At 46.5% G+C, this 27,720-nt stretch overlaps 1 protein-coding gene across 3 annotated transcripts in view; it reads left to right on the plus strand.

The window, feature by feature from the left end:
* NCOA1 (nuclear receptor coactivator 1) overlaps positions 1 to 27,720 on the plus strand; it is a 1,223,800-nt gene that overhangs the window by 320,296 nt on the left and 875,784 nt on the right. The window lies entirely within an intron of this gene.

A 27,720-nucleotide genomic window follows, 5' to 3' on the forward strand; every position in this document is an offset into this window, starting at 1 on the left:
ATTTTTTTCGATTGTGTGATTCTGGGCCGCGCAATTTATCTTTTTTTACATCTCTTTTATATAGGTGGAAAATGTGTAGGTTTAAAATCCGATTATATTTCAGTAGTAGTTGCATGTTAAGCATTGATTGGCAAAGTAAATAGGTCTAGCGTTGCATTTTGACTTTGTCAATAATTGTTTTTATTTTTTATCACGTTATTGTTTGGGGAGATGCTGGACCCTGCCATTTTACAAAAGAAAACATTGCTAAACACATGAATATTATTTAGGTCTCAGAAGCATACCTTGCCATAGTAGTCCCTGGCACTGAAAGAAACGTCATCGCATCGCTCCTTGTAATAGGGCAGTCACTCTGTGAAATTAGACTATGTATGACGTGAGCGGCCCCTTTTCTTTTCATGGTAGTGGATGGAAGAGAACTGAATATCACAGTAGTAGACCATAGGACAAGGGGGGTTGAAAGTCCCTATAAAAAGTGTATGTATGGGTATATATGTATATATATATATATATATATGTGTGTGTATATATATATGTGTGTGTGTGTATATATGTGTGTATATATATTATATAATCTTTAAAAATTATTTGATGCCAGATCAAATAAGATAAAAATGGACAACACTGAATGCAATATATAGTTAATTTATCAAGAATGCAAAAGGAGAACAGGCGGTTCTTGACTCTCTATTGCTGTCTGGTATAGAAGCCCATCATCTCCACTGGTGCTTCGCTTGATATAGTTGTACAGTATGACAGTCCTTTTACCATCACACACACTTGTACCATATGGATGTGTAACAGCACTGGCAAACCACAAACCCAGCTGGGAAACAGTGGAGGGTTAAGACTCCGTTTTTTCGACAGTGCCTAGACATCTGTTATGTTGCGTACAAGCATCCACTCCCAGAAAAAGTCCCAAACCAACAGTACGAAATCCTAATATTTAGGATTTGCACAGCGGATGCTCCAAGTTGTATTGTGTCCAAGCTCTTTAGTAATACTTCTTATTATCCAATGTATTTGTGCTTATTTTTACAACATCAAGAATGAAAGGGGAATTCAAATCTCATAGCCTATCAATCAATCAATCAATTCATTTATAGAGCGCGCTACTCACCCATGAGGGTCTCAAGGTGCTGAAAGGGGGGAGGGTTGCAGCTACTGCTATGAAAGCCAGGTCTTGAGGTGTTTCCTGAAGGTGAGATGGTCCTGGGTCATTCGTAGGTGTGCGGGGAGGGAGTTCCATGTCTTGGCTGCCAGGTAGGAGAACGATCTTCCTCCGGGGGTGGTTCTGCAAATCCCGGGGACGGTGGCGAGGGCGAGGCTGGTAGAGCGGAGTTGGCGGGTGGGAGTGTGGAATGAGAGGCGGTTGTTGAGGTATTCGGGGCCCATGTCGTAGATCGCTTTCTGTGCGTGGGTGAGGAGCCTGAATGTGATCCTCTTGTTGACGGGGAGCCAGTGCAGGTTTCTCAGGTGGATGGATATGTGGCTGTGGAGAGGGATGTCGAGGATGAGTCGTGCGGAGGCGTTCTGTATGTGTTGTAGTGGTTTCTGACGTTTGAAGGTGGTTCCTGCGTATAGGGCATTTCCGTAGTCCAGTCTGCTGGTGACGAGGGCCTGGGTGACCGTCTTTCTGGTTTCGGTGGGAATCCACCAGAAGATCTTTTGGAGCATGCGCAGAGTATTGAACCATGATGACGAGACAGCGTTGATTTGCTTGGTCATCGTGAGGGAGGAGTCCAGGATGAATCCCAGGTTGCGTGCATGGTCCGAGGGAGTCAGCGCGGAACTCAGTGCTGAGAGCCACCAGGAGTCGTCCCAGGCGGAAGGGGATTGTCCGAGGATAAGGACTTCCGTCTTGTCTGAGTTTAGCTTCAGGCGGCTGAGCTTCATCCATTCTGCAACATCTTTCATTCCTTCCTGTAGGTTGGTTTTGGCGGTGGCTGGGTCTTTAGTGAGGGAGAGTATCAGCTGGGTGTCGTAGGAGATGATGTTGATGCTGTGTTTGCGTGTGATGGAGGCGAGGAGGCTCATGTAGATGTTGAAGAGGGTTGGGCTGAGCGAGGAGCCTTGGGGTACGCCGCAGATGATCTCAGTGGCTTCTGAGCAGAAGGGAGGGAGGCGGATTCTCTGGGTTCTGTCGGAGAGGAACAAGGTGATCCAGTCCAGGGCCTTTCCTTGGATCTCTGTGTTGAAGAGACTGGTTATTAGGGTGCGATGGCATACGGTGTCGAAGGCTTCCGAGAGGTCCAGGAGGATGAGGGCAGGGCGGTAGTTTCTCCGTTGTCCATCAGGGTCCTGATGTCGTCGGTGGCTGCGATGAGGCCAGTCTCGGTGCTGGGGTTGGCTCGGAATCCGGACTGGGATGGGTTGAGCGAGTTGTTTGTCTTGAGGAAAGCAGTCAGCTGTTTATTGACGGTCTTCTCGAGGATTTTAGGTGGGAAGGGGAGCAGAAAGATGGGGCGGAAGTTCTTGAGGTCTCTGGGGTCCGCTGTGGGTTTCTTCAGAAGGACGTTTATTTCTGCGTGCTTCCAGCTCTCGGGCAAGGCGGCTGATGCGAACGAGATGTTTATGATGTTCCGGAGATGGGGTGCTATGATGGTGTCGGCTTTGTTGAAGATATGATGGGGGCACGGGTCCGAGGGGGAGCCGGAGTGGCTGGAGTTCATGACGTTGGTGGTGTCTTCAGTGCTGATGGGGGACCAGGCGCTGATGGTGGTGGTGGGGGGCGATGGTTCTGTGACTGGAGGCGGGGTCTGGGTCCGAAGCTGTTGTGTATGTCTGCGATCTTTCGGTGGAAGAACGTGGTGAAGGAGTTGCAGAGTTCTTGTGATGGTGTGATGTCATTGTTGCTGGCGCTGGGGTTGGAGAGCTCTTTGACGATGCTGAAGAGTTCCTTGCTGTTGTGGGTGTGCTTGTCTAGTCGCTCTTTGAACAATGTTCTTTTGGTGGTGCGGATCAGCTGGTGGTGTTTGCGGGTGGCGTTTTTGAGGGCTGTCATGTTTTCTGAAGTCCGATCGTGGCGCCAGGCTTTTTCGAGGGTCCAGCAGGATTTTTTTGATTCTTTGAGGGCGTCTGTGAACTATGATGTTTTCCTGTTGCTGGTCTTGCCTGGGGGGTTCTTCAGTGGAGCGAGGTCGTCGGGGCAGTCGGTTATCCATTGTGCGAGGTTGTGGGCAGTGTTGTTGGGGTCGGCGGTGTCGGCTGGCGGGCTCTGGCTCAGTGATGAGAGGAGCTGGTCTGTGGTGATTTTGTTCCAGCATCTGCGGGGGATTTGTTGTGCGTTTGTGGGATGTATTCTTTTTGAAGGTGAAGTGGATGCATCTGTGGTCGGTCCAGTGCAGTTCTGTGGAGTGGCTGAAGGAGACGTGGTTGCTGGCGGAGAAGATGGGGTCGAGCGTGTGACCGGCGAGGTGGGTGGGTCCACCAGTGGCTTGAGTCCGAGATTGGCCAGGTTGCCGAGCAGGGTGGTGGTGGTGGTGTTGTTTTTCTCCAGGTGGAAGTTCAGGTCTCCTAGGAGGATGTATTCTGGTGAGGCTAAGGCGTGCGGGCTGATGTAGTCTGCAATGGATTCGCCGAATTGTGTGCATGGGCCTGGGGGTCTGTAGATGAGCGTTCCTCTCAGGGTGTTCTTGGGGTCGGTGTGTATTTGGAAGTGTAGGTGTTCGGCGGCGGAGAGTGTGTCTTTGGCGTTGGTCGTGACGTTGATGCTGTTCTTGTAGATGATGGCGATTCCTCCTCCGGTTTGGTTGATGCGGTCCTTCCGGGTGATCTCGTAGCCGTCCGGGATGGCTATGGCGATGTCTGGGGCCAAGGACGCGCTCATCCAGGTTTCCATGAGGAAGGCGACATCTGGTGTTGTTGAGTCGAGGAGGTCCCAGAGTTCGACGGCGTGCTTGTGGACAGAGCGTGTGTTGAGGAGGATGCACTTGAGGTGGTTGTAGTTGTTGCTTGGTCTGGCGGGGGGGTGCAGGCTCAGAGGCAGGTGAATTTGCAGGCTTGACAGGTGAAGGGTCTGTGGGTGTGTTTCAGGGTGGCTCGGTAGCAGGCGGGCGGTCGTCCTGTGTTGAGTGCGTGGAGGGCGGCGGAGTCGTACCTCAGTCTGGCTTCGGCGGGGGCCAGGGGTTCTGGCGCTGGGCGCGGTCCAGGCACGGACGGGCGCAGACGGGCTTGCCTTAGGCGCGCCCACTGCGCGTGCTCACTGCGCGGCCTCCATATGAGGGGTTGTGGGAGGGAGGAGCAGCTGGGAGGCGGGAGCGGGGTGACGAATGGGACAGCGGGGGGCGGGGCCGCAGGGACGCAGCGGCGGGAAAGGGGACACAGAAGTCAAAAAAGGGGGCAAGAGGGGCACAGGCAAGACGGCGGAATTAACAATGCAATACAGTACAATATAAGGAGAAAAAAAACATAAGGCAACAGTGAAGGGGCACAATGCAAAACGGGGGGGGCACAGGATCAGAAACGGGGGGAGGGGGCAAGGAGGGTGAGAATTACGGCGGAGAGCATAGTGAATGAAGCAGGCAACAATGAAGGTGGCACAGAGCAAACGGGGCACTAGGGCACTGGGCCCAACAGCACTAGGGCACTGGGCCCAACAGCCCAACAGCAGAGCAACGAAGGAGCAGAGCCTAGAGGCCTATGGGGGCACATTGAACCCACTGAGATGTCTTGCCTGGAGTGCGAATACAGTGAACACTCTAAAACACTTTCCATTTCGCAGCAGAGCGGCATATGCGGCTCGCAACTTTCATAATTGAGGTGCAAGCGCCCGAGTCCTTGGTTGCTGCCCATCTGCCAGCCACCGTGATATATGTGAACGTTGCACGTGCGATGTATGTGACGCCTCACAAGGGCCGGAGTGGAACACACCCAGGCTGCTGTAAATAATAGGCCCCATTGGAGCATGCGGGCTCTGCCGGAGTGGCAGTCCTTTTCACCTTACTGCCCTTTAATTTACTCTACCGCCTTTAGAACAGTGTACTGAAGTACCATTAAATGCACGTGGCAATACTTGTGCATGCAGGCGTCGGGTTAGCAGAATAGTATCACATCAGTGGGCTGTCTGTTTATTTGTGTATTTTATTGATTCAGGAGTTCTCACCTACGCTGACATATTACCTTTGCGAGGGCTTGGCTGCAGGCTTTGAAACGCCACAAACGCCACAAAAGTAAATCTTTAAGCACTTCATAGGCTGTTTTGGAGCCCACTGTCCTTTTGTGTCAAAGGCAGTCAGCACCTGAACTGACTGTGTGTGTTCTCCTGCAGACCTTCATTGGTTGCTGCATGCTCTGAGATGTCCTGGGAGCTCTGTGATCAGATGTCTACGCCGTCTGATCTGTCCTACTTCTGGAGGCCTTTCCCTAGCCTTTCTTGGAGTATGACCCAGGTTTCTCAAGAGAGGGTTGTAATGAAGAATTTGAGGCTGTGTGTTCAGCCTGTGGGGGGGACTTTTTGCTATGAATCGGACACTGTGGTGCTATCTCGACTGTCAAGCCCTTCCCGTCCTTCCTCTTGGTGCATCTTCTATGCCAGGGCAGGTCCTCTCTGCAGTGATCTTGCGGCCCTCTGCAGAGCGATTTTCAATTCAATTGAATTTTTATTAAGAATTTGTATCTCCACTGAGGCCCACTTAAAAAATACGCACTATTATTATATGAATACACATTAAAATTCGAACTCAGTTCATTGCCATCGTAAATGGAATAAAATGTTTAAAAATCAAATTCCAGCATAATTGATTCAAAGTACGCTTAAACACAGAATTGAAAAATATTTAGCAATGGCAGTATTTAATTAAAAAAAAGCCCATAATCAAGAAACGTGCTCCTTCATGGCCAATTCTCAAGTTTCCATAACACAGAAAAATAGAGGGGCTACAAGCAAATGGGAACAATCAGTAGCACCGGATATGCAGAAGGAAACAAGGGTATTCAATAATCGACAAGGGACATCAATTTAAATGCATATGCAATTTTGTAGAAAATGGAATACAATACAATATCGACTTCACAGTAAATCTAAATGAAATAAAGTGCAACGTTAAGCAGCAAAGAGTTATCAACAGAACAGGTTCTAAGGAGTTAACTGAAACATTTGTGACTAACAACTGTTTTTCCCTGGCAATGACGAATAACAACAAGACATGATCCAATTCTGTGCAAAGTGCATTTAAATAGCAGCATACATGTGTAAACATTAGGATAGTATACAATATCAGCTTTAAAATAGGACCAATTTTTAGATAAAGTGAATCGTGTAGCAGCAGAAAATTGTAAGGCAGACAGAACTCCAAGGAGCAAATTAGCAAATTAATAATTAAGGTTTTCATTCTCCCTTAGCAGCAGCAGTTAAAAACAACGCTTTAAAATAGCGACCAGCATAAATACAGGCAGTGAAGACTAAAATATATTCATAAACTCCTTAAAAAAAAAAAATACTTTTTTTACACACTATTTAATTTTTGGGAAAAAGAAAATTCACGAGCTGATGTTACCTTCTTGATGCTATTTTGCAGAGCTCCCTTTGATGCAGAACTATGTGTCTTCATCACAGGTGCCCACGGAAGACCTTCCAGGGATGTTGAAGACAGACTACGGACAGTTTGTTGAGTTGTTTCCATATTGATTTTTCCTTGCGGCTGTACTTGCATCATCTATGTATTCATTCGGTTTAGTGCCACTGCGAGGTTATTTCTATGCAGTGGCACTAAACCGCTGCATAGCGGGTGGTACACTTTTCAGTAAGTGTCCGGGATAACCATGTTCAAAAGTTTGGGTCTGTTTGTGAGGGGGATGGGGGCTCCTGTTCAAGTGATGTCAGGTGGCATAGGATTTGAACACAGGGTTTGGATTCATGTATAAGTGGGTGTCTCTAGTTATGATGTTATTGATATTTTGCATTGATATCTGGCACCGTCGACAGTTCCTTGCCTGACCTTCGTATAGTCGTCTTCCTAAGTGCCTTAACCTCATACCTCAGTGCACCCCCACCAGAGACCTTTGCTCAATGTCTGGAATACCCTTGACCTCAGCCCAAAAGCTGAACCTACCACTTAACTTAAAAAAAACTCCTGAAAATTGAACTTTTCAGGCTTGCCTTAAACTGAGATTTTTTTTTTGGGAACAAGGAGCGATCTCTGGAATTTTAGACATGGATAATCATTTCACGTGTTTGGATCGCCACTTATTTTTCTAGCAATCAAAGTGTGTCCTTCGCACCTGTTAGCACACTAAGCTTTCTGAAAGGCAACACATAGCACTATACGATAATTCACAGGGAAACAATTTAGGTTAGGCGGCATTTGCTATTGCGGGTAATCTCACATCCCCTAGTAGCACAATGTAGTGCGCATGTGTACTCATGTAGTATTGTCTGTCAGGCTCTTCTGTTCCACTGCTGCTCTCTCACTTGTGATGACATCTGTTTCTTTTGTTGCACGTCTGCCTGTAGCTGCCTTGTGATTTTTTTCTGCATTGCTATCAATGCACATGCGGCTGACTTTCTTAACATCTCCTTAACTCTGAGATTGCTCATCTACAGATGTCTGTATGCAGATCTCTTGCTGCTTGTGACCCCTTGCCATTTTACCATGGTTCATTGTTTTTACCGGTTACCTCTACTGCTGAAAAGCACAAACAGGCACTCACCCAGTCTGGGCCAAGGCTCTTCTGGTCCAAACAGGGGGTGTTCTTTGTCTAAGGGACCGGGGCACAGCAGTATCATAGCCAGAGGCAATTCGAAACAGCCGTAAAACCGATCTATTGAGTCGACAATTGTGCATGTTTTCCACCAAGGACCTTCTTGGCAGCTCCATGTTTTAAACATTGACGCCGCATCCCTCTTACTGGACGTCTGCACTGCCGGTTGACCCTCTGCACTTTCCATGAGGCAGCAGCAAGTGACGCCTTGCTTGCTTGGTTTAATGCTCGCACTGATGCTCTCAGGTAATCGAGTTGTTTGTTGGATTACATCCATAATTGCTTCTGCAGTGGCTTCTATTGTCTCATAATTCAGCGCAGTTAGATTGTACGCCGTGACTGTGAGCAATGAAGCAGGCTCGCAGCCAGGCACAGAGGCTTGATCTACGGAATGGCCTTTCAGGTACTCGGAGACATCCAGGCAGTGCAGGCCTGATGTACAGATGGTGCTGTGCTCTAGGTTCCTCTGGAGCAGGCAGGGGCACCCAGGTTTGATGTACAGCATAGTGCTGTGCACTAGGTCCCTGTGGAGCAGGCGGGGGCACCCAGGCACTGCAGGCCTGATGTACAGATGGTGCTGTGCTCTAGGTTCCTCTGGAGCAGGCAGGGGCACCCAGGTTTGATGTACAGCATGGTGCTGTGCTCTAGGTCCCTCTGGAGCAGGAGGGGGCACTGCAGGCTTGATGTACAGCATGGTGCTGTGCTCTAAGTCCCTCTGGAGCAGGCAGGGGTGCCCTGGCACCGCAGGCCTGATGTACAGAAGGTGCTGCGCTCTAGTTCCCTCTGGAGCAGGCACCGCAGGCCTGATGTACAGAAGGCGCTGTGCTATAGGTCCCTCTGGATCAGGCTGGGGCACCCAGGCTTGATGTACAGAATGGTGATGTGCTATAGGTCCCTCTGGAGCATGGGGGGCACCCAGGCACTGCAGGCCAGATGTACAGAATGGTGCTGTGCCATAGGCCCCTCTGGAGCAGGCAGGGGCACCCAGGTTTGATGTTCAGAATGTGCTGTGCTCTAGGTCCCTCTGGAGCATGCAGGGGCACCCAGGCAGTGCAGGCTTGATGTACAGAATGGTGATGTGCTATAGGTCCCTCTGGAGCAGGCAGGGGCACCCAGGTTTGATGTACAGAATGTGCTGTACTCTAGGTCCCTCTGGAGCAGGCAGGGGCGCCCAGGCAGTGCAGGCTTGATGTACAGAATGGTGCTGTGCTATAGGTCCCTCTGGAGCAGGCGGGGGCACCCAGGCGCCACATCTTGATGTACAGAATGGTGCTGTGCTATAGGTCCCTCTGGTGCAGGCAGGCGCACCCAGGTTTGATGTACAGTATGGTGCTGTGCTCTAGGTCCCTCTGGAGCAGGCCGGGGCACCTAGGCCCTGCAGGCCTGATGTATAGAATGGTGCCGTGCTATAGGTCCCTCTGGAGCAGGGAGGGGCACCCAGGTTTGATGTGTACAGAAGGTGCGGTGCTCTAGGTCCCTCTGGAGCAGGCAGGGGCACCCAGGCACTGCAGGCTTGATGTACAGAATGGTTGTGTGCTATAGGTCCCTCTGGAGTAGGCGGGGGCACCCAGGCACTGCAGGCTTGAAGTACAGAATGGCGCTGTGCTATAAGTCCCTCTGGAGCAGGCGGCAGGCCCGGACTAGCCGTAGCAGGCACCGGGCAATCCCCCGGTGCGCCGCACGGGTGGGGGCCGGTTTTGGGCCCCTGGGGGCCGATTTTGTTACAGGGCCTTGTAACAAAATCGTCCGAAAACCGGCCCTGGCAAAGAGCTCGGCGGCACCACCAACCCCCGGTGGGAGGCTGGGGCCGGCCCAGCACTTTGCCAGGGCCAGTTTTGGTTCCCAGTCCGGCCCTGGCAGGGGGCACCCAGGCACTGCAGGCTTGAAGTACAGAATGGTGCTGTTTTATAGGTCCCTCTGGAGCAGGCGGGGGCACCCAGGCACCGCATCTTGATGTACAGAATGGTGATGTGCTGTAATTCCCTCTGGAGCAGGCAGGGGCACCCATGCACCACATCTTGATGTACAGAATGGTGCTGTGCTATAGGTCCCTCTGGAGCAGGCAGGGGCACCTAGGTTTGATGTACAGAATGGTGATGTGCTATAGGTCCCTCTGGAGCAGGCGCGGGCGTCCAGGCACTGCAGGCTTAATGTACTGAATGGTGATGTGATGTAGGTCCCTCTGGAGCAAGCAGGGGCACCCAGGCACGGCATTTTGATTAACAGAACGGTGATATACTGTAGGTCCTTCTGGAGCGTTCTGTGGTGCCCAGGCACCGCAGGTTTGATGTACAGAATGGTGATGTGCTGTAATTCCCTCTGGAGCAGGCAGGGGCACCCATGCACCACATCTTGATGTACAGAATGGTGCTGTGCTATAGGTCCCTCTGGAGCAGGCAGGGGCACCTAGGTTTGATGTACAGAATGGTGATGTGCTATAGGTCCCTCTGGAGCAGGCAGAGGCGCCCTGGCACCGCAGGCCTGATGTACAGCATGGTGCTGTGCTCTAGGTCCCTCTGGAGCAGGAGGGGGCACTGCAGGCCTGATGTACAGCGTGGTGCTGTATTATAGGTCCCTCTGGAGCATGCAGGGGCACCCAGGCCTGATTTACAGAATTGCGCTGTGCTATAGGTCCCTCTGGAGCAGGCAGGGGCGCCCTGGCACCGCAGGCCTGATGTACAGCATGGTGCTGGGCTCTAGGTCCCTCTGGAGCAGGCAGGGGCACCCAGGCAACGCAGGCCTGATGTACAGAATGGTGATCTGCTATAGGTCCCTCTGGAGCAGGCGGGGCACGTAGGAACTGCTTCTTGATGTACAGAATGGTGATGTGCTGTAGGTCCCTCTGTAGCAGGCGGGGCGCCCAGGCTCCGCCGGCTGATGTACAGAATGATGCTGTGCTACAAGTCCCTCTGGAGCAGGTGGGGCACCCAGGCTCCACAGGCTGATGTACAGAATGGGCTGATGTACAGAATGATGCTGTGCTATAGGTCCCTCTGGAGCAGGCACCGCAGGTTTCATGTACAAAATGGTGATGTGCCTTAGGTCCCTCTGGAGCAGGCAGGGGCACCCAGGCACCACGTTCTGATGTACAGAATGGTGATATACTATAGGTCCCTCTGGAGCAGGCAGGGGCACCCAGGCACCGCAGGCCTGATGTACAGAATGGTGCTGTGCTATAGGTCCCTCTGGAGCAGGCAGGGGCACCCAGGCAACGCAGGCTTCATGTACAGAATGGTGATGTGCTATAGGTACCTTGTAGCTGGCGGGTGCGCCCAGGCACCTTGTCTGTATGGACAGAATGATGCTGTGCCATAGGTCCTGCTCGAGCAGGCTCCGTTGTCCAGACACCACAGGCTAGATGTACAAAGTGCTTTCTTTTAAGGTGGCAGCAGCGTTTCACTTCAGTCTAGGAGCGCTAGGCTAATGCTCTGGTTTCAGAATATGCACATAAATTAAATACATGTACAGTGAATCTAGACGATGCCATTTACAAAGTCATTGGTGATTCTGGAAGTTTGACATGACTCTGGCCCTGCTGAGATACGCTGTACACCCCTACTTTAAAGCGACACATCCCACATGTGTAGGTTTAGTTTTAAGTGTGATATGTAGGTCAAAGGAAGTACCTGTTAGCACTTGGAACTAGTGAGACGGACAGGTTCAGGTCAGGTGCTTCTTTTTCCACGCCTTAAATGTGAAAAAATTCATGAATAAAATAATAACTTTGTTCTATTTCTGTTAGTATAGCAAGAATACTAACATATTTTGTTATTATTCTTGATATACTAACAGGGGGTCGAGTCCTGCGCTATATAAGAATATAAATAAATAGAGCGCTTTAACCCCTTCTGTGCTCGCGTCGGCCGACGGCCGACGTGAGTTCTCCCTCCCTGGTGCTGCACACGACCGTTGGCCGACGCAGCCCCGCCTACCCTTTAGAACGCCCGCACCGCGGCGGACATTCCGCGTAAACGGGTTAAACAGCACTTTGCTTCTTTCTAAGCACTATAAATAACATGTCACTATGGTATTGATTTTACCAACTTTTGGATAGATGGTTGAGACGCCTTGGCAGGGGTTCCACCTCTTAACCCCAAGATCTTGCATGGTTGAGGTGAGAGTGTTAAACTCACTGAGCTATCCGCTCGGCTTTATGTGAATTTACTTAGAATGCACACAAAGGAAGCTTAAATAGACCTTATTGCAGTGGCTGTGCGTCCATTACGGGCGCTGGGGCGTTGCCCCATTAATGCCACGGCCCCATTCAAATTCTTCGTTCTACTTCAACTACGCTAATTCCAATCAGGACTCCTGATTGGAATTAGCGTCGGAGAAGTAGAATGAGGGACGCTGAAGGGGCTGGGAGGGGGTGGGAACGGGGCTGCGGCAGCTCTCAGGAAGTTGAGTGACAGCAGCGCACTAGATAGTCACAGCAATAGTGCGCATGTTCGTTTTTGGGCTGGTCATTTTTACGATCAGCCCGAACTTGTGCACTAGCCTTCCTCTTAAGAGACCCAGGGTTGCTTTATGCCGCAGCCCCGTCTCCTATGGGCAGGGAGTATCCCTGCCCTCAAGCCAATCCTGGCGCTGCTGGAGCAGCGTCAGTAGAGGGGTTGGCAGTGACATTGCGGCTGTTCCTGTTTGTTGAAGAATGCGGGACCCCGGCCCAGGAGCATTCGAGCAGAGGCGGCGCGGGCCGGTAAGTTTTCTTTTATTATATTTTAATTTTAAACTTTCCCGGGCCCCACCCCGCCAGTATTGCGAGCCGCGACTTTCGTGTGTTTGTGTAAACCTAGAATGAATATATGTGTGCTGTGCTCTCACATTGCTGCTTCTGTTCCACCGTGCCTGTGGCGAGAGTGGACTCACTCCGGACGACGGTAAATGCTTCCGACGGATTATAATTTATGGGGATTGGCATTGTAGGCACTAGAAAGTTCTACGAAGCCTCTCAATTTTGTATTTAATGTTTCTATGCTACGTGCTGTGTGGTTAATCGGGCAAGGATTGTTTTCAAATAGGGTGCCCATTAAAGTGAGAAAAACCTTGAAAACCCATTTATGCCATCTTTATGGAGCTTTTCTTCCAAAGAACAAGGTTGTTAGTCTATATTTCTTACTTTGGTGACTATCGACAGCGTAATTATCTGCTCCGGACCACGGCTTAATTCGTAAGAATGAAATGAAATTAAAAGGATATACTTAATTATTGTCGCATGGAAAACAGTGTTCAACTACCTGAATGTTTTATACAGTTGTTTCTTGTAGTTAAATCTCTCCATACACCTCCACAATCTCCCCGGTAGTACAGCCCACAAGCACGGGCCTCGGAAATCAGGGCGTGTATTCAGGGTATCAGTGCGCTGAAAAGCAGAACTTCATCAGTTGGAACCTTTTGGTTATATAGAAATAGTTCCTTTTATTCATGGCAGGTAACATCATAAGTGCAAGAACATTCTATATAAATATACGTTTACATTATAATATGAAGTAGTGTTATCATTAGCAGAGTTAGTAGCCAGCTGTAGTAACGCTATTATAACTATGTTTGTGAAAAAGCCAGACTTACTGGCTTTGCCAAAGCTTGACTGATTTTTCAGGACATTTAATTTTTTCGCCATGTAACAAGCACCATTCACGGTGTGCCTGATTTGTGGCGCCACACGCTGGCGATGAAAAGAAAATCTAAACATTGTAAATGGTTTAAAGTGTAGGCTTCTTCCTCAAAATAGGCATTCTTTCCTGCAGAAATCTCTGAGTGTTCATTTGAGTCACTGTGATGGATTGGTGCTGTGAAACTCCGCTCCATTTACTGGGTCCATTGCTGGGAAGTTCCGTTGTTGGGACAGCATTTTGGATTTCAGCTGATGTTTGATGCAGAACCATTCATCACAAGTATCCCTGTCCTGCATTTCACCACTGCTGGCCCCAACTTTACCTGCTCCCCTGCTTCTGCCTCAGCCTGTAGCCTTCTTCCCTCCTCTAGCACCTTCTGGCTTGCTTGAAAATGTATAATTTGCCCACTCTTTTTTCAAATTTTTCTCAGGGGGTAGACCCCGACCCCCTGTAGGTGGTTCAGGATCGCTCGCTATGCTCGCTCGCCGTAGTGAAGTACGACAATTGTTTTACTCCTCACCCATTTCCAATGTCACCAGCCGCCACAGCCTTATTAAATAGATAATAACTTACTTTTTCACTAGCTGCTGCTTGTCCTTGTGTGGTGGGGCTTACATTGGCGGGGCCTTCTCTAAACTCTTCTAGGGCGCAGGGTGAAGCATTGATGTGGCATTCGGTCCCCCTCGGAACTGCCAAAGGCCGTCGCCTGCAGAGGGAGACGTTTCCAGATTCATGCTATTATTCTGATGGGGCACCTCGCCGGGCCCTTTCCAGATTGTATCTTGAGAACATATGGGTTGATGCTGCACGGCAACGGTGAGAACCGCGCCAACCTCCTTTACTAAGTAAAAAATGGGGGTGGGGTCGCACACTACTCACACACCGGCGGTGTCGCCCCTAAGGACTCTGGTCAATGTAGGAAAGTCTTCGCGATGCATCATCTTTCGATCTTCTGCTATCTTCGCTGTCTTCGCCATCCCTGGACACGTGTTTCGGGGTATTACCCCTCATCAGCAGGGATAGGCAGTGTTCTGGGGTTGCCGATGGCTGCCAATATCTGCCAGGTATAGTACCACTCCGGCGCGTAGGTGCGGGATCCCAGGCTCGTCAGCCCGCTGCTCAAGGGAGCTTTAAAGTTACAAATGGGGGTGGGGTCGCACACTACTCACACACCGGCGGTGTCGCCCCTAAGGACTCTGGTCAATGTAGGAAAGTGTTCGCGATGCATCATCTTTCGATCTTCTGCTATCTTCGCTGTCTTCGCCATCCCTGGACACGTGTTTCGGGGTATTACCCCTCATCAGCAGGGATAGGCAGTGTTCTGGGGATGCCGATGGCTGCCAATATATGCCAGGTATAGTACCACTCCGGCGCGTAGGTGCGGGATCCCAGGCTCGTCAGCCCGCTGCTCAAGGGAGCTTTAAAGTTACAAATGGGGGTGGGGTCGCACACTACTCACACACCGGCGGTGTCGCCCCTAAGGACTCTGGTCAATGTAGGAAAGTGTTCGCGATGCATCATCTTTCGATCTTCTGCTATCTTCGCTGTCTTCGCCATCCCTGGACACGTGTTTCGGGGTATTACCCCTCATCAGCAGGGATAGGCAGTGTTCTGGGGTTGCCGATGGCTGCCAATATCTGCCAGGTATAGTACCACTCCGGCGCGTAGGTGCGGGTTCCCAGGCTCGTCAGCCCGCTGCTCAAGGGAGCTTTAAAGTTACAAATGGGGGTGGGGTCGCACACTACTCACACACCGGCGGTGTCGCCCCTAAGGACTCTGGTCAATGTAGGAAAGTGTTCGCGATGCATCATCTTTCGATCTTCTGCTATCTTCGCTGTCTTCGCCATCCCTGGACACGTGTTTCGGGGTATTACCCCTCATCAGCAGGGATAGGCAGTGTTCTGGGGTTGCCGATGGCTGCCAATATCTGCCAGGTATAGTACCACTCCGGCGCGTAGGTGCGGGATCCCAGGCTCGTCAGCCCGCTGCTCAAGGGAGCTTTAAAGTTACAAATGGGGGTGGGGTCGCACACTACTCACACACCGGCGGTGTCGCCCCTAAGGACTCTGGTCAATGTAGGAAAGTGTTCGCGATGCATCATCTTTCGATCTTCTGCTATCTTCGCTGTCTTCGCCATCCCTGGACACGTGTTTCGGGGTATTACCCCTCATCAGCAGGGATAGGCAGTGTTCTGGGGTTGCCGATGGCTGCCAATATCTGCCAGGTATAGTACCACTCCGGCGCGTAGGTGCGGGATCCCAGGCTCGTCAGCCCGCTGCTCAAGGGAGCTTTAAAGTTACAAATGGGGGTGGGGTCGCACACTACTCACACACCGGCGGTGTCGCCCCTAAGGACTCTGGTCAATGTAGGAAAGTGTTCGCGATGCATCATCTTTCGATCTTCTGCTATCTTCGCTGTCTTCGCCATCCCTGGACACGTGTTTCGGGGTATTACCCCTCATCAGCAGGGATAGGCAGTGTTCTGGGGTTGCCGATGGCTGCCAATATCTGCCAGGTATAGTACCACTCCGGCGCGTAGGTGCGGGATCCCAGGCTCGTCAGCCCGCTGCTCCTTTACTAAGTAACTCTTCTCTCAGAGGCAGATCCGCGTAAAGACGCTCGCCTTGCGTCCACATCGTGCGAGCTTCAGCTGCCAGCGTTCACCAGGAGCAGATTACGTATTGAAAGGTTACTTACTCCGAGTTCGTGTATGAGTGTCATTTAAGTGCTTCTAGGCGACAGACGTCCAGATTCATTCACTTCCGGGCCAGGGCCTATTTCCGCAGCCCCTGCTGCGTTTCAGTGTTTCTTGCTGTGTAGCTATGGGTTGAAATTCCATTATAACCTTCTTCAGACCTTGCCTTGTTGGCATCACAAGGTTTCACACTGCTGCTTCTGCCCTTTGCTGTTATGGAGCTGTTAGTGTTTTTTGCTTTAGATGCCCCTCTAACTCTATCAATGCATACAACAGTTAGTGTAAACAGTATTAACGTAACCTTGAGTTTCTTTCGCTCCAAACCCTCAAGGGCCATAACTGGAATCCGTTCTTGAACCTTGTCAAGAGTGGTCTCTGTATTTTGCTGTAAAGAACATTGACAAGGCGCTAGTACCGGGTCCCACCAGCAAGATGGCTGGTCTGAAGCCGGCCACTGCTGTATTTCTGGCTGGCACTATCAGTTTCGTCATCGGGTGCTGCCTGCACCACCAAAGGTGGTGAACTGCCTGTAGGAATTGTACACTTGTAATGAAAATGTGACCAGAACTAGCCTTGCCTCGTGCTGAAGGGCAGTTCTCACCTTAGTGTCGGTGTGTGCAGCACCCAGATAACAGCCCTTGTGTCTCACCTGTCACGGAGATTTAGGAAATGAGAAGTCAGAAAGCCTTTAGATTTATGAGCAGAAAGTCTAATCATGTCCACTTGATCACAGATGCATGTTTTTATTGCTTCTCAACTGATAACAAATATTTATTTCATTGCAGCTACTTAGTGTCGCAGCAATAGTCAAAGGTGTAGCAGGCTGTTTTACATAGGGCTCAGTTTACATGCTGAGAATTTTGGGTTATGGAAGCAATGTATGTACATTTAAATGAGCATCAGGGAGGTAACATTTGTATAGGCAGACATAGTCATAAAGTATGTTTATTTAGATCGTAATCTTTAAACAAATACATAGCAATTAATTATTGATTTAAAATATTCTCCAACAATCTCTCTTGCAGGTTAAAAGTTAAAATCTTCTACCATTGGTTATAAAATGATCTCCCCCTAGATACATGACATTTAAAAAGAAGTGGGTGCTCATATAATTGATTCCTTCATTTAGTTCCTATCCTATTAAAATTAATAAAACAGCTAACTCTAGACAAGATTCAAATTCCTCATTATACAATTTTAAAATATTATTTCTGACTTATTACAAAACGTTGTACTATCTTTATGAAATTCCCTAGGGCAATGGCAATGTCGATATGAGGTAATTCTGTGATCAGCTCAATTGCTTGCGCCCGAGTTCTTATACCATATTTTACAAATATAGGGCGTAGCCAAACTTTACTCTGATCTAAGATGTTTATACAGTCCAGCAAAATGTGCAAGGCGTGCCCTTTTGTGCCCAGCCTACATTTACAACACCCATTAGGATCCAACATTTTGGTTTTAATTTCTTTATTTATTAGCCATGGGTTAATCCCAATGTGCAGCCTTAGGATCTCTTTCCTAAACCACGGGTTTGGAAGGGTGTCCAGATAGGGGAACCAGTTTTCCTTTGCCCATGAGTTCATCATGAACTCTACAGATATTTTCTTGCCAAGGTATTCCCTATTTGCACTTCTAGTAGCTACTTGTCCATTGAACTTTAACTCATTCTTTGTACACTTTACTATTAGAGAGTCTCGGATGGATATATATATATATATATATATATATATATATATATATATATATATATATATATATATATATATATATCCATCCGAGACTCTCTAATAGTAAAGTGTACAAAGAATGTCCATTGAACTTTAACTCATTCTTTGTACACTTTACTATTAGAGAGTCTCGGATGGATATATATATATATATATATATATATATATATATATATATATATATATATATATATATATCCATCCGAGACTCTCTAATAGTAAAGTGTACAAAGAATGAGTTAAAGTTCAATGGACAAGTAGCTATATATATATATATATATATATATATATATATATATATATATATATATCGTTTGTTCCATTCATTTGTTGCTGCAACTGAAAAAGCTCTATCTCCAAAGGTTGCTGTTTTACTCTTTGGGAATTCCTGCAGTATTTGACCAGCAGTGCAAATTGCAGTTTAGGAGTTATGAAGTTAAAAATTAGCAGCAAAGAATATAGGGGAAGATTTGTGTATAATCCTGTTCCGTGGTCAGGGATTTGAGCAGCCGCTGCCACCATAAACAAAGGGTGGTGGGGCAGGTGGGATTGTGCGGGGGTGGGTGGAGGTTAAAAAATACAATATTAAAAAAAACTTACCTTTTGCTGCCGGCCGCCTCCAGCATCGCGTCTCGTCGCGCCACTTCTCCTCTTCCTGCCTGGTCCCAGCTGCCCATCGGACAAATTCCCTGCGCAGGGTTTGGTCTGAGTGGACTGGAAAGACGCCATGCTCAGACCAGCGAGTTTGTGGGGTTTCTCCAGCCTGGCTGCTCAATGCAGCTGGGCTGGAGAAAACCTAAGTGCGCATGTGTGTTTTGGTCAACCTGAAATGGACGGCCAAACACACATGAGCACTTAAGGAGTGTAGTGCACTAGCACTCCTCCTCCCCCTCCCATGCCTCGGCCCGCACCTCCCAACATAGCTGGCTAAGAGCAGGCAGATGCAAAATAAAACGATGCAAGAACATCGTTTTATTTTACATTTGCTGGCTCTGAGTCCGGCAGTAGGACGATGCTCCTCAGTGATTGTGGAGGAGCTGCCACTAGATTTGAGTATTACTTTTTTTTAATTGGTAGCCAGTGGAGGAACCTAGAATGTGGGTAATGTGGTCCCTACATTTGTCCCCGCGTTGAAGCCAGGTGGCTATATTTTGTACTACCTGAAGTCCTCTGTAACATTTCACTGGGAGGCCAAGCCAGATGGCTTTGTATTAGTCCAGCCTACACTGAATGGGGGTGGTGCTCTTACGAGATATATGGCAAGATTTGCTCCAACCTTTTTATCTGCCAGAAGCATGTTTCTTACCATAGAGATCTCAGATTCCATTCAAAAATCTGAATCTAGAAGTTGCGTAGGTTTCAAACAAAGTTTGCATAGCCTGCTGGGAGCTTCATCACTGTGGTCTAACACATTATTTTCAATGGCATTTTTTTTTAGGTTAACAACAGTTCAGTTTTGGATGCATTTTGTTTTAAAAAACGTATGGCCATTCATTCACCTGCACTTTAAAATCAAACCTAAGCTGGCTTCCACCGGACGCTAGATGCCCCTTCAAAACACTAACATACAATGCAGTGCACAAAAGCTCCTTTAAATGTTTGTCCCAGAAACTACAGATCTCTGGTGTTCACTGCTCTCCTACGGACAAGAAAGCACTCGACCTTCAAATACACAGGTTCTTGAACCAAATTAGCTTCTCCCAGTCTCTTTTTAGGCAGCACTTCTGAAGCCTGTGGGATTCTGTTCCCACCCCAAGCAGTCAAATTCCCCTTTATTAAGGAAAGAAGGAGCTCTAGTGCTTTAAAGACTTCCTGAACTGAAACTTCACAAACACAATCTCTGCTTCTAAACACTGCAACACTGTAACATTTGGTGTCACATCTAGTCTTTTACAGTTGTCAATCTGAAATGAACATATGATCTCCCAAACAACCCTTCTAAATTCTTCCTTCGCCAATCTCTCCTTTGACTAAAAATTCATTTTACTACTAGGAGCTTTCTAATCCATTCCTAGCGATTCTTCCCTCCTCTATTTCTCCTTATACTTATCCCAAACCCCATCATCTTTATTTATTTTAATTTATAAAGTTTTATATAGCGTAAACTTGACCTTAGAAGGGTATCAGAGCGCTTTAGAGACAGTTCAATAAGCAGAAAATAGACCAAGAAACATAAACGCTGACAATGTCCGTTGCAAATCAGGAGTGGGACAGTGAGTTATAAACCAGTACTCAGACGGCGTGCACGCCCTGGTTGGAGAACAGCATCAGATCAGTATCCAGATAATGTGTTTGTGGGTTCAGGGTAGAGATTTGTTCATTAAAAGCAGTTTAACTTCTTTTTTGAATGAATTGATTGAAGGGGTCAGTTTGATTTCAGGGGGCAGGGAGTTCCAGATTCTAGGGGCCAATCCGGAGAAGACTATGTTGTAGGTTTTCTTTTTCCGAAATATTTGAGCTTTCAACAGTAAGGTGCTGGTGCTTCTAGATGATCTAACAAATGTATATATAACTACTTAGGCAACTGTTGAAATTATGGACAAACAAATGGAAAAACAAAAACCCAGATCAAGATCTATATCAAAAACATTTTAATAGTATCAAAAAGGCAAGGTAAGCAAAAAACATGATCAATGTACATTAATAATTACATAATCCAAAATAGAGATCACATTTGTTTCATTATGTATCACTGGCCAAACATTCTAGTTCTTCATGGCTTGTAACAATCAGATATATTTTGACTGATAGTGGTCACTATATTTCAAAATCTATTAGCTATGCTGTATTTGCACATGTTTCAATCCAATTAGCCCAGTTGAATTGTATCCATTCCATCTGATTGTTACAAGACACAAAGAACTAAAATGTTTGGCCAGTGATGCACAAGTAAACAAATGTGATCTTAATTGTGCCACTAAAATATAATCTATCAGAAAGGGAATTGGCATATATCACTGTTTATTAAAAAATGAAGATGTATATGCACACTCCATAGGTTTGTTCTCTATACAAATTCACAAACCCATTGTGTCCATTCTAGAAGGATGAATGTGAAGTGTTACTGATTAGTTAGGCTTGTTCTATCATTTCTCAAATGGAGGAACGTATTGCTCTTTTAAAACATTTATAACCATAAAGAATGTATTTTGGATTATGTAATTATTTAATGTACATTGATCATGTTTTTTGTATAACTTGCCTTTTTGATGCTATTAAATTGTTTCTGATATAGATCTTGATCCGGGTTTTCGTTTTTCCATTTGTTTGCCCATATTTTCAACACTTGCCAAAGTAGTTATATATACATTTGTTGTTTAATCCCTGATTTAGGAATGTATCTAGTTACAGGGGTACTCTCTTTTTTGTACAATTGGCTTCTAGATGATCCGCCACCAACGGGCAGTTCCAGTTTTCCAGCTAGGTACTTCGGTGTATTGAAGTGTAGGGCTTTGTGGGTTATGCTAGCAATTTTCATCTGAATCCTTGCTTCATAAGGGAGCCAGTCTAGTGCCTTCAGATCTGGAGTGATGTGGCTGTACCTTTTCGGTCCAGTGATGAGCCTTGCAGCAGACAAAACTAGCGCTTGCACCGCTGATTTAAGGTCGTCGAAGAGCAGGAAGTGTGTTTTTTTTCTTAGAATGCTCATTTGAAAGTTTGCTCCTCTGATGGCTGAGCTGATGTGATCTAGCATGTTGAGATTCTTGTCAAGTGTAATTCCTAGTGATCTTGTGGAATCTATAATGTGTGGAAGGAAGTTGAAGACTGTTAAGTGTTTCATTCAGTCTTCGAGGTTGAGGGATCCTTTTGGTGGGGAAATTAAGAAGAATTCGGTTTTGAGCGAGTTGCGTTTAAGGTGAGTACTATGACCTCCCAATAAACACTATCTAGACTTTTCCCTCTTCTATCCCCCCCATTATCCTTTTCAATCCAACTAACAGACTCACAATTCCACTGCTCAAATTAACTCAAATTCCACGATACCAATGCACCACTAATCCTTTTTGGGTTCTATTGTGGGGTGCTACTCGCCAAAAAGCACTTCAACGCCTCGTCAGGGGTAGAAAGCACTGTATAAATACAATTACAGTTACTTATACTGCTCTTTTTATTAATTTTCTTTTGATGTCTTTGAAGGTCTGTGAAGTCCACTTTGTCTTTGATTCTAAACCTGCTTTACCAGTATCTTAGTGTCTGAAACTAATAGTTTCCTATGTTTCAATATTGCATGACACATTGTCCTTAGATAGTTTTGTTTAACTGATTTGTTTGTTTGGAATGTAGCTACTTGAGCGCATTAGCACAAACCGTGTAATGTATGTATTTTAATTTATCACTTTTACATGTCTCTGTATTACAAACACTACCCATTTAGAGTGTTTGAAAATGTATGATAATTACCCGTCCAGTGCTCTGCAACTCTTAGGTCAGACCAGTGGAATTAAAAATGACAAAATAAAGATTTTCAGCGTTACTGTTGTAGAGTGCTCTATGCATTCCTGCTAGCGAGGTTGCAGTAACATTTTCCACAGAGTAGTTTTACCTTAGTAGCTAGCGCACCTAATACTGACCTTTTTCTTTTAAATCAGTTAATGAAATGGGCATTAAACTCACTGCCAAAGACATTCTGAAACTCTGATAGCATAGAGTAAAGAATATAAATGTATCTCAGTGTGAAAGAGGATGGATTGCTTATGAATATAAAAAATTAACTGACTCTGGGGAACAGGCACGTTCATGCTTCTCGCCTTCTTCTCTAGCAATGGATCTTTCATAGATTCACAGCTTTTGAACAGAGTATAAAGCAGTTTTTACCTGTAGTATGGCAACTTTGCCTCTTCATCATTACTTCAGACCAGATTTGTCAAATGCTTCTCGGATCTTGCATTAACATCACAGTGTTAATATCCAGTGCCCTTCAAGCTGCTGGCTTCTTAGCTACGTTTCTACAAGAGAAATATTCGCATTCTGAGCTGCCGCCAGCGTCAGGTCTCGTCAACTTTGCTGTCACTCTTCCTGGCAGTGATTATTGGCCCTTCGATAGCAAAGCATTGTACATGACACAGTCCTACAAGGCCTTTCTTTGATAATCGTTGCACTTTAACTTGAGAGCCAAATGTGACAAACAATAGTTTCACATTTCTCACTCCTTTACTCTGCGATTGGTGTATCTCAGTGATCTTCGTGTTCAACATGTGAAATCCTTCCTCAGACAGCGGGTTCGATTTTGACACAAAACCCACGGTGAGGTTGATTAATATGAAAATCCAAACCCAATTTATGATGAACTCAAGATGCCTTCTCCCCTCAATTGTGTTAATATAAAACTTGTAAACTGTTCTATAAAGGAAGGCACCAGTTTAGCCAGTGCACAACATTTGAAATGAAGGATCTCTATTGGTAGAATGTTTTTACTGCTGTGAGTATACCTAACACAAGCTCATTGTGTTAGGTATACTCGCAGCTGTAAAAACATTCTACTAAGAGAGATCCTTAATTTCAAATGTACTGCACTGGCCAAACTGGTGCCTCTCTACCCTGGCTAGAACCCAAGCCACAGCAGAACTTAAAATTGTTGGTAGGAAGATGATGTACCTTATTACTATTCTTCGGTGGTGGCTATTAACAAATACAAAGAATCACATGAACCCTGCTCATATCAAGACGCAGGTGCTAAATTACTTCCTACTGCAGATATTTGAAGGTCTGCATCAGTGCAGCAGATAAAGTCGCTTATGGTGAAGCAGCACCATTGCCAGGCGTAGGCATTCATTGGAGCACCCTGTACAAACCTTTCTCCGGTGGATGAAGTAATCGATCCCTAACACCAGGCTATAGCAAGTGGGATGTCTCAGTTATCAAGCTTCTGTTCTAAGAGTTCATAAGCTCTGCAGCCAGTAACAGAGATACCATTCCCGATTAACAAAATTCAATTTCTGCTTAAGCTTCAATCTGTGCCAGCCTCTTTGCCATGTCTAGCGCTTTCATCAGGATGAAGAAGATGAGGTTACATAACATTGAAGTGAGGAATCAAAGGAAAATATTGTTGTTCTTTGTTGATAGAGACTGACCCTTACTTGTAGGCACACTCTGCCATTGCCATCAGCGAATCACCCTTTGAAAGGGTCTCTAGTGGCTTTATACAACTAGCCGCCATACTGAAACTATAGGAGCAGACCACTGCAACCTGAAGGTTTCTAAATACCCGCAGGGCTTAATAAACGTTAAGGTGTTCGGGCTCATGCATAAGTGCCTGCACTTTGTGTGCCATTCTACTTAGCAGAAATTATTTTTGCATACATCCTGGCGCATGAACTCTACTTCTCCTATGACAACAGTCCTGAGAATTTGTCTCTACTTCTGGACGAACTAACTTATGATACAAAGTCTTAAACTGTTATTTCTTTTCACAAACTACTGAAAGCTTGAGGAGTGAATGACCATGCTTGGAGATCCAACGTGGTAGGTGTATTTACACACTCAAGACAGCAGAGTAGCTGTGACGGAATCATACAAGTTACAGTCGTAAAGATGAGGCCAATGTAGAGCAAAAAGGACATGATGGTGCCGCATGCTTAATAGTGTACCCTCCTGTGCGCCACACTCTTGCCATCATTACGAGAGACAGGCTTGCCTCCTATGAGCAACATGAGGTGGAAGGAGCATGTTTTGTCAAAGGCGATTCCTGGACTCTGGAACTCTTTAGTTTTCATCATCCCAAAGTTAAGCTCTGTAAACGGAATTGGATTCAGGCTGTTGCCAGTGGTTTCCTAACTCCGATCCCAATGGAACCGACCAGCTGACAGCGCTGATCAGTTGTAATCTCACTAGCCCGCTACAGACACTGAATTGGAGGACTCGCACACCCATAGGAAAGATGCCAACCTGCCCATCAGCAAACTGAGTTGCATGGTCAAAAAACCGAATGCTCTGGCAGGGGTCTACATTAGTATAAAAATATTTTATTGTGAGCATATGCCTTTACGTCACTTTTTATAAACCACAGCAAGATTGTAATAACTCCCAACTAACGTTAAATGTCTTTTTAATTATTATGTAGAGATGTATGGCTTCTATGACACTAAACATGCGGCCTTTCCTCTGTTTTATTAAGTTGCTTGTGTGCCTTTTGTTTCTGCCACATACAAGCACTTTGACCATAGCCACCATGTTGCCTGCCAAACTTTGGTGATGTCTGGCATGTTGTTCAACTTAATCCCAGCAGTTGGATGGCACCGATGTTGGCTGAGCATGGCTTGGTGAGTATGTAAGTGGTTTCACTCTGTGTGGTTATATGCTGAGGTTTGGCCCCTGCGTTAAAAAGAGGGGCTGGGAAGAAGTGACCATGGCTGGATGTCCCGGTTTTTAAGGTTTGTCTGAAAAGTCTAGTTTTTAGGTCTTTCCCGAGCCTTTGAAAGTTTAGTTGGCATCTAAATTATTGAGCTAATTTGTTTTGGATCTTTAAGCCTTGTGTTTTTCCTCTACTCTTCAGCATCCGTTTCTGTTGCTGGATTGGAGCAACAGGTTTAGATCGAAGGTCTCTGCTGGGATAGAAACAGGGTGCCAGCCTTTGAAGCTAGATGAAGCCTTTTTTGCTAGGAGGCCTCATGTTGAATGTACAAAAATGTGAGTTTCAAAGCCTTTGTTCCCAGGAGGGACTGGCATGATCCTGCTTCTTGAAAGTGAAGAAAATCCGGTTTGCCGCTGTCCTCTGTGCTCTTTGCTTTAATATGTGATTTTTTTGGGAAAGTCCTACAGGCAGAGTGGTTTACTAAATAGTTCAAGCGGAGGCGATTCAGGGCTTGATTCAGTCTTTGTGATTAGTGGTTAGTTTAGAGGCAGGATCTTTCTGAGGAGAAGTACCTGGTAGTTGTGCCCTTCAGCATCACATTGTTGGTGACTGGGAAGGCCTAAGTTCTTTACCTTTTGTGATTGGGTTGGGGGATCTCCCACAGGTCACAAGTATGTGAATGGTAAAGAGCCAAGTAAACTGCTTCCAGGTAGGAGTGCCTGTTTTTGACCGGTTGAGGCATGGCGGTTCTCCTTCATTCAGCAATATGTGCACCAGTCACAGAGCCATGTTAGGATGATTTTCTGGCTGTCCACATACATTTGAAAGTGCCTGGATACCCTCACAGGTGATTAGCCGCGCTCTACAGTTTCACAAAACATAATAAGTGGATGCATATTTGAGAGTGCTATTTTTAAAGGGCTTTGTTCTATGTTTATAGGGCTGGTTCAGGGGTATTTACGCCTACCTGTACATATCTAACTGCGCGTGGCCCATCTTCTCACTGAAGAAGAACACTACATCGAAACACATTGAACTGGGCTTGGGCGCTGGGGGTTTGTACTCCAGTAATTGTTATGAAAAGAGTGAAATGAATAGAAAAGATGCCCCCTTGTAGACTGGTGGCCAAGGCAGGTTCTTTAAAAGATGCCCCTCCTCCCCCCTTTGCGGAATGGTTTTCAAGGCAGTTGCTGGAAAAGATTAACCCCTTCTGGGCAGGTGGCCACAGCAGTTACCTGTAGCACCTGCACCTCTTGGTATGGCCCTTTGTGTGTATGTTTGGATCTGGCTCGCTTGGTTTCACCGCTTTCTTTTGGTCAACAGAAAACAATGCTAGGAAACCATAAAAACTCGTCTTATGTGAATCATACAGGGATCTGCAGCGCCTGCCTGTCATGGATGTGTGACATTATTGATTATTGACATGGCCAGAAGAGCGTTTCTGTACAGTGAGCTTTCTGTATGTTAGTAAGATAAGGTTTATATTAAAGTAGTCACCCGGACTTTGTAATTACTGTAGATTAAAATGTGGGTTGCTGTAGGATGATCAGCACCTGGTCGATAATCTACACTCTGAGTCGAGCAGGAATATGTTCCAGCAGCATTATGCATTGCTACTAAATATATCTATATATATATATATTTGTGTGTGTTTGTATATATATATATATATTTTAACTGTTTGACATATCTGATCTGTGATCAGACAGCATACTATTAGATCAAAGGTTTCCAACATTTTCTGTAGTGAGAGCTACTACTGATCAGTGAAAGTCATCGTAAGCTATTGAAAGCTAAACAGCTTGCACATTGTTACCAGACACCCTCAAGCCCAGCTTCATTGACTTTAAGATTAATGTACATAGAGCTAGATACTATGGTTTCAACCAAATACTACGACTAAGGGCACTCTGAAACGTCTGCTGTGTGTGCAGTGAGGGCACAATCTTTGTGGATGTATGAACATGGGTGTGTATTAATCGGATATATTGTACCGGTGACTGAGAGCCTGTGTCGTATGTACGTGCAGCTCAGGACATACCTTTTGCCAAATCTTGCAGTTACATGTAGAGCGCAATCATACAATCCTTTTTTTTAACTGGAAATTTAAATTGCAGAAAAATATTCTGCAAAAAAGTTCATAATATGGAACACATTTTCTGCACTTTAAATTTCTCTCATTTGAAAAATTGGGTGTATTTTTGCATTATACATATGGCACTGTGTCTTCTGCCCACTGGGAGTAAGGGGCCTTTTGTTTGTAACTGCGACACTTTGAAATGGGAGAAAATTTAAATGAAGAGTTAAGACGGTTTCAACCAACTGGAAAGACACAGCGAAAACAACCTTCAAAGCCAGGTTTAACTGGGTCATTTTCCTGCGAGGGGCTGACAACATAACAACCAACAACCTACCGAACGCAGGGAAGAAAAGCGAAATGTGGCTCTCGCTGGACAACTATCTGTCCTCACACAAGCCACCTTGAACGCCAGAGAGACAACCGGGAAATAAGCCCCAAGCAAGATGAGACACCACTGAATAGACTACTAAGATCGCCCACTCTGTTAACTAGCCGAGCCTCTCTACTCTCTACTCTCTCTACTCTCTTTTTCTATACCTCTCTCTCTACACCACCGGGGGAACGGGAAGACAATTGGACAATTAAGCAAGGGGGAAGGGGGAATGCCAA

Source organism: Lissotriton vulgaris, chromosome 6 (genome assembly GCF_964263255.1).
Source record: "Lissotriton vulgaris chromosome 6, aLisVul1.2, whole genome shotgun sequence".
In the NCBI taxonomy this organism is placed as follows: Eukaryota; Metazoa; Chordata; class Amphibia; order Caudata; family Salamandridae; genus Lissotriton; species Lissotriton vulgaris.